General features: G+C 41.1%; 2 protein-coding genes across 4 annotated transcripts in view; one reads left to right on the top strand and one right to left on the bottom strand.

Moving 5' to 3' along the window:
• VOPP1 (VOPP1 WW domain binding protein) overlaps positions 1-12589 on the bottom strand; it is a 201796-nt gene that overhangs the window by 30642 nt on the left and 158565 nt on the right. The gene's annotated exons all lie outside the window — the stretch shown is intronic.
• Positions 1-12589, top strand: part of EGFR (epidermal growth factor receptor) — a 516130-nt gene that overhangs the window by 408496 nt on the left and 95045 nt on the right. The window lies entirely within an intron of this gene.

Here is a 12589-nt window from a genome sequence, read left to right as displayed (position 1 = left end):
CTTAGAGGACAGGAGCAGGAATTTTTTTGTGTGTGTGAGGCAATGCCTATCATTGTGGACATTACCAGAACACAAACAATTAATAATAAAATAATAAAATAAATAATAATAATGATGATGATGATGATGATGATGATGCTTGGAAAGGAAACATAAACAGAGATGTCAAGTATAAGGTAGCATATACAATATAAGGCACAAAATATTTCTATACACTTCACTGGCATCCATAACGTCAGAATGAATGATTACAGATATATTTCCAGAAGTTTCATTGCAAACTATGTTCCTTTGATGTCACACAAATGATACATTCTTTGATATCCTCCTCACACCAAGAGGATTTTACCTAAGGAATGTTTTGTTGGGGTTTTTTAAAAGTTAGTTCAAACTTCTCTCTCTGTGGAAAGCCCCTCACAGCCTAGTTTTGAGGCATTTATAATGTCCATAGGGCTTAACTCACTCTTTGTTTTAACTCTGCGGCTCATCTTTAAAAAAAGAGCTCATCTAAGATTATCAGCATCTTTGAATTCCAGGAACACAGAATACATTTGGGCAAGAGAGAGAGAAAGTGCTTTTAGAGTCCTGACTCTCACTATTCATTGAGAGAGGCTGTGAGCCCTTTATGAAGCACCTCATGCGCGGATTCAAACACAGAACAATTATTGCCCAAGACGACCATTTGCTATAGATTAAACAGTTAAGACTGGACGAAAAGACCCTTGTCTCACATGATCATTGATTGAGTGGTAGGGCTCATGCCAGCCACCTATTAACGGAGACTGGCTTTGGGCCCTGTAAGAAGGACCACAGTTTTCAACTTAAAAACAAAAGTAAGCCTCTTTTCCTTCTGAAACTGACCCCATTTTTCTCCTCAGACTGATGCTAAGATTGAAAGCAACATGCAGCTGGGCTCCATTCCTGCAGCAGGAGAGCTAAAGATCCACCTGCTCACACACACACACACATACACTTTGTGTAAAATGAGTCAGTTAAGTTTGGGGTGCACTCAAAAAATCCTCTTACTAACCCTTCCCAGATCAGACTCCACTGACCCTCTTCTCATCCTTGAGAGAGGGGAATGGCCATTCATTTCCTATGACAGTCTTGACTCTCTCCTCTCCTAGTTTCCCATTTTCTCCTCTTCTCCCTTCCTCCTTGATCCCAGCCACCCTGCATTCTCTCTGACCTCCTTCACAGGCAGCTGCATCTTCATTTATCAGACAAAGGATCACAACATTATTTAAAAATACTCTGCCCGGGGGGCTATAAAATGGAGCTGGAAAGTGAACAATGAACATCCAAGAAACACAAAACATCCTCCCCTAGGCATCCAGTTTCCCCAATTATTTTACAATAAAAATGTATGTGAGCTGCAAAGGTCTGCAAGGCTGTCTTTGCAGCATCAACCACCTTGCTCACTGTTGAGACCCCCTGTCATAAATAGATAGCTAAGGGTTAATGTTTCTTTCACCTGTAAAGGGTTAACAAAGAGAACCAAACACCTGACCAGAGGACCAATCAGGAAACCGAATTTTTCAAAGCTCAGGGGAGGGAATGTTTGAGTCTTTGTCTTTGTCCAGCTCTCAGCTATGAGAGGGGATCTTTTCTATCTGTAAGCTTCTAATCTCAGGTTCCGCAAAGTTGTAAACAAAGGTAGAAAAAAAACAATAACTGTATTGTATATTTTTTTGTATTACTTGGTTGTTTTGCTTTCTCTTTCGTCTGTTTTTTTGTGTGTTTTTTTTTTTTCTTTTCTTTGTTGTTTTTTTTTTTTGTTTGTTTGTGGTTTTTTTTTTCGATGGCCGGAATTAAATTGTAAGCTCTTTTGAATAAAGGCAGTATTCATATTTTCTTTAAGTAATAGGCCCTGTATGTGTCACTTGATGCCAGAGATCATGTTCATGGTGTGTGTGTTCTCTTTTTATATAAAGGCTCTTTAAGACTTGTTGAGTTCCTCCTGGGTAGGTAAGGGAACGAAGTGGAGGGAAAATTCTCGCTTGTTAAATCTACGGAGGTAGAAGCTCGCACACCAGTGGAATTGTGGGAGGGGAAGACGAGAAGAATCATTTTGTTTCCCTGTATGTGGTTTCGCCTTTGGGAAGGAATATAGACATGCTTCTTGGTATGTGAATGTAAAGAGGTGCATCAATAACATCTCAGGTTAGCCCAGAGAGGAAATCCTGGGTGGGAGAGAGGGGGGGTAAAGTATTTCCCTTTGTTAGGAAACTCAGCATCTGATCTGGGGTCCACCAGGGAAGTTTTGGGGACCCAATGTACCAGGCACTGGATCCTGGTTGGTGCAGCGAGATCAGAAATCTATAGCTGGTCAAGACTACAGTGGCTTCATGCAGGCACTCAGATCTGATGCTAGCGTCCAGATTGGGAACGCTATGATACCCACCCCCAGCCCTAGCAGAGCGTTTGACTAGCTCAGCGTTGCAATGATAATAAACTTTAAAGATAATAGATAAAAATCTCAAGTCACTCGATTCAACAAAAATAATTAAGATCAATTCTCCCTTTCTTAATCGATCGTTGATAATGACATTAACCATATCACTTAATCAGTGATTACGCTACACTTAATAAATAAAATAATTCATAATAAAGATTGGCCAAATAAATACCAAGATAAATATTTGCCATGAATTTTCTCCTGCCTGTTGCCCCAGGGCCTATCTCCACGCCGAGCACAAAGGGAAAGTGCGCTTGCTGGTACCAGGCACAGAGCAGGCTGGACAAGAGGAGGCAGCAAACTGAACGCAGGGCCAGCAGCAAACATTTCCCATCCCCCTCCTCGCGCCCTACTACCCAACCTCCTTCTCCTAAGCCCATGCATAGAGGCAGGCAGGCCATGTGGCGCGAGCAAGTCCCGTTCCTCAGCCCCAGAAGGCTCTCTCACTCTGCCCGCATGCCCAGCCTGAAAACAATAGCAAAAAGGAGCGTTTTATATCATGCCCCGAGCCTCCGGCCAGGCTCCAAAAACCCTGTGACCCAGAACTAATGTGGAGCACTAAGCTATAGTTCAATTCATTCCTGCGGCCAGCCTGAATCTCACAAAAGCCTGGCTTCAGTAGCAGAAGTCGCAGGTCTTTAACGTTCCATTCTCCTTTCTGGCCACTGAGGGCGTGTGGCATCCAAACACTTCCCTCCTGGCGGCCACGCGATCAGGCCAGGACAGGAATGGAAGGAGAGATGGGCAGTGGCAGCAATAAAAGGTATGGGGGCCTCGTCGGCCCTCAAAATGCCCAAGCCTCTTCCCTGCAGCCACCTGCCAAGCTCACAACACAACCCCCCACCTCACCCTAGATGCCCTTCTGCACACCTCTAGTCCCTCTGGACAACACCTAACCCTGCCAACCTAGAATGCCACCGGCCACCTCAGGCACCCTTTACTTCCAGGAACCGGTGAAACCCCATTACAAGCTCCAGGAGCCGCAACTCCTATGGACCCTCACGCTAAAAAAATCCCTAACAGCTTCCACACAGCTACTCCAGCTTCCATGCACTCCACCTTCGTCCAATTATAGCCTCCAATACCTTGAACACCCACACACCTACCGCACTCAGCCAACAACTGGTCAAATTCGTTAGCTCCATGCCTGCCTGCCCACCATCTGCTCAGCACAGGCCTGTTGACCATAAGCTGGAATTATGGTTAATATACAACTATGCAAATTGTCTTCGTTAACAAATAATTGTTGTAGAATGACCCGCGACGCCCACAGGCTGGATACCTTATATGAGGCATTTTGTTCTTGTCCTGCAAACTTGGGCACACCGGCTTTTTATCACAGAACTTGGCTTTCCTCATCCTCCCTGTACTTTCACACCCAGCGCCCATTTGCATCTGGCGGTGTTTGTAACTTCCCCTTGCAGTTTCTCACAGGCTGCCGGTCGGCAGCTGGGGTGTTTTTGCAGTTTGCTATGCTGTTGAGCTCGTGATGGAAGATTTTTGTAAAGAATCTTGATTTGTGCTGTGCAATTGCGCATGTGTAATCTTAGATAATAAAGGAGGAAGGTGAACTCAGAAAAGCAGCTTTTTCACCTCCTCAGTTACCCTGAAACTTGGTGTCGAGTTTTTCCTTCAAAATGTCACAAGCTGGATGGCACAAAACTTGGCAGCTAGGTAGCCCTGTGGTTCAAGAGAGCTGGAGAAGTAGGTTATTCCCTGCTAGACATGAAGCTTCTCTGAAATTTAAAGGGTGGGGGGAACAACTTGACAACTACTACCATTCAATGTCTCCCTGCTGCATGTTGTGACTACCGCTGGGCTGCACTGCAACAGGAAAGAAGGGGATGAACAATGGTGTATGGAATGCTCACACAAGCTCCTTTGGGCAGGAACTGTCTCTTTGTTATGTGTCTGTACAGCACCTAGCACAATGGAATCCTGGTCTCTAGGCACTATGGCATTACAAACAACAAATAAACCAATAATAAAACAGACCTCAACAACTGGTAGATAACAGCACCCCTCTCCTCAGGATGAATTCAGTCAAGGAAAGTCATTGTGATTGAATTATAATTATTAAATATGGATATTACCACAGTACCAAGAGATACCAAAATCAAGACTGGTGCTCCGCTGTGCTAGATGCTGACAAAGTCCTTGTCCCAAAGAACTTGCGTTTCGTTTAGGTCTTGAAAAAGCTACTTGCCCATGGCAAGACAGACAATGAGACCTGTGATGTAAAACCAGTCTTGCTTATTACCCTGCTGGTGTCTTAACTTTTATGATGGGAAATTTCTCTCCATTTTGGTTGTAAAATAGTTTATCCCATGTCCTTTATCAATTTGGCCACATTATCATGAAATGTAAATAAATATAGAAGTGTGTGCATTTTTTTAATGAATGATGCAGGCTTAATTGGTAAGTATAGGTCAATTCCAAAGAATTAATGGCCTGTGTATTAACCAAATTGCATGAACCATTTCTCAACACTGTTATTTAGAAAAAAAACGAAAAATCATAGATGAGACATCATATATCTGCTTCTCTGACATATTGCTACTGATTGCTTTCTTTAGCAGGAGGTAATGACACGAACTGCAAGCTGGGCTTTCCCAAAATCACTGAACTCATTTAGGTTTCCTCTAAGAAAGGACATGTGCTTTCTATCACAGACCGAAGCAGTTTTCTTCAAAACGACTCCGCAACTAAGAACAATAGGGAAGAAAAGAAGTTGTTAAAATATTAACTCTTTTTAATGCCACCAGAGAGCGGGCAGTCTGCTTGTTAAATGTCTGAAGCTATTCTGCGGATCATTAGTTACAGTATGCAAGATTTATAGAAATACTATAGCAGGATCCTCCTCCACACCATACATCATTATCTTCAGATTCACCAGTGACTTCAAAGATACCAGGTCAGTCTGAACAATGCTCAAGACTGGGCACAAAGGATAATGCAACATGTTCCCTCATAGTGCTTTTACTTGGACTGGAGAGAAAAAGAAAAGGACTACTAAGAAGTTCACCATCAGTATTAAACACTTTCAAATAAAGATGCAATTAATTTTTTTTGAGGGAAACGGCGAACAAAGAAATCTTTTGTGGGTGGAAGCAAGGGACTGTTTTTTTATTTGAAGATACATTTAGTCTGAGTTTGTAAAGTCTGTTCCAATCCAGATCCTCATCTGATGTAATCTGGCAAAGCTCTACTGATTGCTAAATCAATGGACCTACACTGATTTTCATCCACAGAGGATCTGGCTCCTTCTTTTTAGTTAGACAAAGTGCAGGCAACAGCAATACAATTTTTCTCTACACACATAATCATGAGGACTTAGAAAGGTGAATATTGAGCACAAGTGGGAATTTAGCCATGTGACCTGCCACCTTAACAATTACAGAAATGGTTCCTAGCATTTTGTAGCAACTGTATCAGTCAGTGCCCACCACCTCCCATTCAGCTGGGCATATACTAAACTGCAATATACTCTGGGCTGTTCCAAAGCCCATTCTCAAAGCCTCAGTCTGTGCTGAAGATTGAAGCTTCCACGGCTGAATGGAAAGTGGGCAATAAAAGTCCATCAGAAGCCCAGAACAGAATCTTCTCATTAAAGGCCTGAATAATTGAGCAATGCCTAGTGCGGCTTAGGGAAGGAATACTCAGTCCAACACATGATCAGGACAAGGACACCCATGCAGTCAGGCCATGACTGGCTATAGCTAAGTGTGTGTGTTTGCTGGAGGCGGAGGAGGTGGGGACAGAAGGCACAGCAGAGAAGGTGTGCAGCTTTTCCACATGTTTTGTACCAACCAGGTGGTTCCATACTTGATCTAAGAATCAACTCCTACCGCCCCCATTACACATGATTCCGTAAGGACACCTTTCACAGAAGTCACTTTCATGGGATTGCTGCAGATTTCTGTTAGGGCAGCAGAAATTTCTTCTGCATCGGGGACCTGAACTCTAGAATGTGGCTCAAGTGGTGAGAGCCAACTGCTACAGGCTAAAGAACCAGTACTGGTAGACATGTCAGTGGCTGGGAATCACTGTACTGCAGGAACCCTAAACAAGAGCTGAAAGCATTCCGAAGCACAAGCTGTTTCTTAGAAATGGATTGTTGAGATCAGTGGGAATTCTGTATGCAGATGTCTGGAAGAATCAGGTATGTAGACTAGAAAATGTGCCTGGTGTTATTGCTTTTCCACAGACCAGGAGAGGAGCTGAATCCCCCCCGTCAGATTAATGGATTTCCCGATATCAGGGCTGCACTATTCAGTATCAGTATGGGGTGAAACCAACCTGCTAGGAAGCGTGGTTTCATTTAGTTTTGTTTGAACTGGCGAAATTCATCCTTATTTCCTAGTTGGTGGCTCTGACAAATGAGGGCAAAGGTGATCAGACTTGAAGCTTCCCAGCTACTGCGCTCATCAAACAAGTGATTGGTGATTGCAGCAGATGTTCCTTTCATGTACCACAATGGTAAGGGGACACTAAAACACCTCTGGGTTTTTTTATACTCACTTTTTAACAAGTGGATGAAGATACTAAAAAACTTTGCATACCAGCTCTATCCCAGGTCAGAGTCACTCTGATCTTCTGATTAGTCTCTTCCTCTAAATCTAACAAGAATAATAGCTCTCTGAAGAGACACTGTCCCTTAGATACAGCTGAATCCACCAAGCCCCAATATTAGACAATTGCATGACTCAGGTTTTTTACATTTTATATTACAGATCTTGCTGTTTCTTGCCATTCTCTTTGGATCTTCTCTTAGACAGATGGGGATATTATTCACACAAGATTCACAACAGAAGCAGATTCCTTACCTTAGCTTCATTAATCCATGTTTGGCAACAATACAATTTTACCACAAGCAGCTAGTATTTAGTAGTTCCTTTGGCGCTCACAGTACTGGCATTAATCATCATATTTGTATTTGGAGTTAATGTGAATTAGCATTAGACAGCATCAGAAAGCATTACATTACAATCTATTAGCCTTTCCTATATAAAGAATACAACAGCCTTTCAATGCAATTTCATTTTAAGAGGATACATCACTGATTTCTTTGCCATTATGCACTAACTGTGAATGCATTTCAATCCTAGAGCAATATAATTTTAATTGTCTATAATCTCTTCTTCACTGTTCCAGAAAAAGATACCCACATTTTCCAAAATGTATGAATGAACAAGAGTACAATTGTCTCACACAGGGATCACCAAACTTAACAACAGACATGGATAGTAGGAGTACTGGAGAGGTAGGAGGAGTGCTGGAGAGGCTCAGATTGCTTTTCTTACTGCTGCTTTGGTTTACATCAAACATGTCTGTCACAGGGAAGACTATCCACCATGAGCCTGCAAGTGGATAGAAGGCTTGAGAGAGATCAATGACACCCTCTGCTATTTCTCAGAGGGATAAGCAGCACCCCACTGTGCCAGGCTGTTGCATTCATAGCTGTCAAAAGCAGAACCTGACACATGCTGCAATGTGATCTTAGCCAATTTTCAGTTTCAACCCAATTAAATGCAGTGTCTTTCATTCAACTGAAACAGAGACCCTCCAGACAGAGGTGAATTGTGCTCTCAGGACCCTGGACAGTGGCACAAGGACGCAAAAAGCCTTTTCTGCCAATAGGTTGGTATTATGAATGGGTTGACAGAGAAATGTATTAAGGATTCTATATGTTCAACAGTGAATGGAAATGGCCATTTGTTACCTATTCTTGAATTGTAAATCAATAGTCCTAGAGATGACGACTGAATTCCTGCATTTATAGAAACCCAGCAGCCCAGAGACAACAAACAGGTATTATCTGAATTTGGCCAAGCTTCAGGAAGTATGAACATTCTGTAAGTATCTATCAATGGAACCATTGGTTAAAACATAAGGCAGAAAAATAAAATGTGGATAATATTTAGAATTTGACAAAGAAAACTGTCTCTCTCCATTTTAATGTTGGTGAAGCTGGCTTAGTATTGCATATGTTTCATCCAGGCGGGAAAGTTATATTTACAAACAACTTTTTGAAGGGTCTCAAAGCATTTTATAAACTACATATTTATAGTAATTGCTTAATTCTGTTCCCAAAGGCAGCCACCTCTGGGAGAGAATATGAAAGCGGTTTAACAGGGCATAGCAATACTACAAACCATTTTAGGATAGGAAGAGAATAACAATGTTTGATCTGTTTGAAACCAGAATAACAACACTGTATCTCATTGAAACTACAGGGGAAAGTTTAGGTATGTGAAATATAATCAGCCTACTTAGAATCTGGTCAGGACATGAGGACATTGAACCAACTAGTTGCGAAAGTGCCAGAGGATCCTTAGTGAAGAGAACTGACCCGGACCTTGGTTTTCATCTTATTCATCAGACATAATTGAACTTGACAGTACTTTGTTTGGATATCAATGCACCTCTTTTTTCTGACCTTCTCGGTAGAACTGACCATTCATACAAAGACCTTATAACCTTGTGAGCTGAAAAAGGCACGTGAAAAATCAATTTTGTGAGGTAAATCCTGTCAGTGGTTTCTCAATGCACAATCCGTATCAAATGGTGCTTACACACAGGATTCTATGGGAAAGTATGGAAGATTAAACAAGATATTAACCAGAGGTTTCAAGGACAACAAAATAATTGCACCACCCTCTTGCCTGATGTTTTTATTTTGTTGTGTAGTAAAGCTGAATAAGATCCACACAGATGGTCTAATGACAACTCAACACTGTGCACAATGGGGGATCCAATTTAGGTCTCAATCTCGTTGGCTAGCAGGGGCCCAACTGCTGGAGAAGAAGGGAGCACATCATGTTACTCCAAAGTCTAGTTCTGGCTAAAATACACAGCAGCATAGATAGTCTCTGAACAGAGCCATAGTCAAATATCCTTGCCAGAGGGAAGGTAACCATTGTGTGTAGCCATTGTGTGTACTAAGAGAGAAGAAAATGAGAAAAACTGGACAGACTGTGATGAACAAGTGGAAATTTCTCTGCTAGACCAATGCAAAAAGGTAGTTGGTTTGCAGATTCACCATATACTGGGTTCATGCATTAGACAGAGCTTACTAACAGTCTCGTTATGGGTTAAGCAAAACGCACACGCACACACAGAGTAAGGAGATCAAGGTACGGGGGGACTCTCATCTTTCACAGAGTCTTTGGCAGTTCAGATGAGTGTTGGACTCAGCCTAGCAGCCATCTCCTTGCTCTTTTTAATTGTCACTGGCTGCATGCTCCCAATATGGCAGAGCTATAAGAAAAGCACGGGGCTTCCTTTTGTAGGAGCAACATGTTACACACAGAGCATCAGAGGTCCCAGCTGCCTCCATCGAAAACAAAGGTGCAGAGACCTAGAAGTGGAATGCTGAAGAGTAGACAGGTACTTTACCCAATAATATTGAATGTAACCTCCATGATTATTCCACTTCCTTTCATATGTGCATGTAAGAATAATGGCAGGGTAATTTGGGACCCAACTTATAAAATAACCCATAAAAAGGGAGATAGATGTAAGGGAAGAAGTAAAAACATACCAAAATTTAGGCTATTCATGAATCCCTCCTACCGTGTCTTTAAAATGGATATTATCCCTTTCAGGAACAAGATTCCTTGCCTTGTATGATGCTGAACTCATTTTACCTCCCTGCAAGTAATGAAGTGAGGCAGGGTTGTTTACATCACTGCCATCAACATTGTGATGAAAAGGAAAATAATAAACATGGTCCAGTGTGGCCAGTGCCACTTTTAAGTACAGAGAGTACAAACCTCACTCACTGTCCTCCAGGAACTGCACTGAATGTATTTGCCTGAGACTTGTTCCACCTCCTGCACTGACCCTGAGGTGTGAGGTACTCACATATTGAAGGTCTCATCATTCACATCAGAGTTTAAATTCAAGTTCTTCCCATTCTTGTCTGAACAACTCCAACATTCAGTTCCTTTGTTAACAAGGTTTAAACTGGAATGTTTGGCTACATGTTTCCTAGGCAGATTTTGCTCCTTCATTTTCCCACCCCAAGAATAAAAATGTCGCCCCCCCATCCCCCCCCCCCCTTTTTGCCACTAAGCATTTAAGCCTTCAGGAGCTACTTTCCCTCTTCCATAATAATTAAACCAAATTTCAGGAAAGGTCAAGTACAATGAGGTGGATTCAATGCCTGATTTTCTATCTCATGCACTCACAGAGGAAGAGAGCAAGCCAATGACAATGGCTAGTGTGCCAGACATCAGTTAGTTAAACTATGACAACCCATCAAAGGCTAAAAGGAGGAGAATTTCTTCGATGGTCCCATGAACTAAGAGGCTTTGTTCTGTTCATGTTATGTGCGCTTTCTTTCTCATTTGCTCGGGAGAGAGGACACTGACATGATTGCGTGCTGCTACATAACCCCAGCTCTTCTCTGTCCTGTTCCTACCAGCATTATTTATCATTCCTGACATTTCATCTGATAATGAACTCATTCCCCATGTCTTTCTTCAGGAATAATCATCAAAAGTCAAACTATTTCTTTTACCTCAGGGAAGCTTTTTTCCTATTGTTTCTGAAATATTTATTCCAAAATTTCAGTTATGGGATCAAAACCCTATGGGCTGCAAAATCTCGCAGTACAAAATAAAGATTGTATCATCAATCACATACATCCAGTACAAGGAATAGAGCATGCAAACTATTTTAAGTCAATTAATATTGACAGAATAGACAGACAACCTAATACGGTTCACTAAGAGGTATGTGTGCCAGGCCCACTTCTAAACTTGCAAGGAGTTTATTTTGTAAATCCCCTTATGCATGGTTATGAGTGTCTGTTCATTGTAAATCAGATTACGTGGGTCCCATGTGTATTAAGCAAGTGAACATATGAACACAGAAGAGAAGTCAAATAGATGCATGGAAGTCATTCTGAGGTGTGAAAGTCAGTTCATGGAGAGTTTAGCTACTTCAGCACTATGAGCCTGATATTTATTCTACCTGCCTATATAAGGTATCCAAGGGTGGAGCTTTTTTAATGGTCAGATTCTGCTAGCCTTACACTGAATAGTAAGCCCAGGCGCATTCTCACTATCATCTGTCCCCTGCAGGGAAAATGACATTAACTGTCATTAGTACTGTACCCTCCGTGTTCCCACAATATGCCTATTTAAAATTAAATTTGACAATCTAAGGTCTAAATTTATTATAATTTAGTTAAATCGTTTACATTAAACATAAAAAAAAGGATATTAAGCTGTACATGCTTTCTGTCATGTTTTAAAGAAAGTCAAACCATTGAACTGGTGGAAGTCACTGGCTAAGCATCTCGAATCAGAATTGGCTAAAGTTCTAAACCAGCTGTTCACAGCAGGTGCAGAGCAACTCTCTCTACATTTCAGTTTATTCAACTAGTTCAGTTAAATAACTAATTCATTCAAAAGTTAAGAAACCTACTGGGGATGGAAAAAGCAGGAAAGCTTGTCTTCCCCTTCCAATCTATGAATAAAAATGAGGTGAGAAGATGAGATCGGTTAGCTCTAAAATCCTGAAGGACATTGCGACCAGAAACAAATCACTTCATTTCACTAAACTACGGATCATACTTCGTTTGTTTAATAAAATCAGTTAGTTTTAAACACAAAACATAGTTTGATAAACTTTTTTTTTCTTATTTATCCAGCACATTTATGCATAGAGTTTAATGCCAGAAGGGACTACTCGATCATCTAGTCAGATTTAAGGTAGTTTTATTTAATAAAAAATGCTGGGGTTTTGTGGATTTTTAACTGAATTTGAATGTCCATTCAAACAGAACTTGATACAAATTGCCAGTAATATGTAATGTAATCATGTAGCAAATAAGGAATGCATCACTCACCATTTTTAACATAATAAAAATGTAAAAATGAAGATTCAGAATACATGTAAGTGATATAATTGCTTAAATAAATAGCATATCCTCCTGGTTAGCAAAAAGAAGCACCAAATTTTGGTAAAGGCTAAATTTAGTTGCAAATCAACATGTTTTAATGGTTACCAACCTATCAAAATCAACTGTTTTTAGGAAACTAAGAAGCACAAATGAGAATGCTATTAAAATCAACAATTTAGATAAAAGTTTCCTGCCTGCTGACTTAAATCATCATTAAT

This window comes from Chelonoidis abingdonii, chromosome 2 (genome assembly GCF_003597395.2).
Source record: "Chelonoidis abingdonii isolate Lonesome George chromosome 2, CheloAbing_2.0, whole genome shotgun sequence".
In the NCBI taxonomy this organism is placed as follows: Eukaryota; Metazoa; Chordata; order Testudines; family Testudinidae; genus Chelonoidis; species Chelonoidis abingdonii.
The sequence above is the reverse complement of the archived record's forward strand: the minus strand, read 5'-3'. Positions and strand labels throughout refer to the sequence as shown.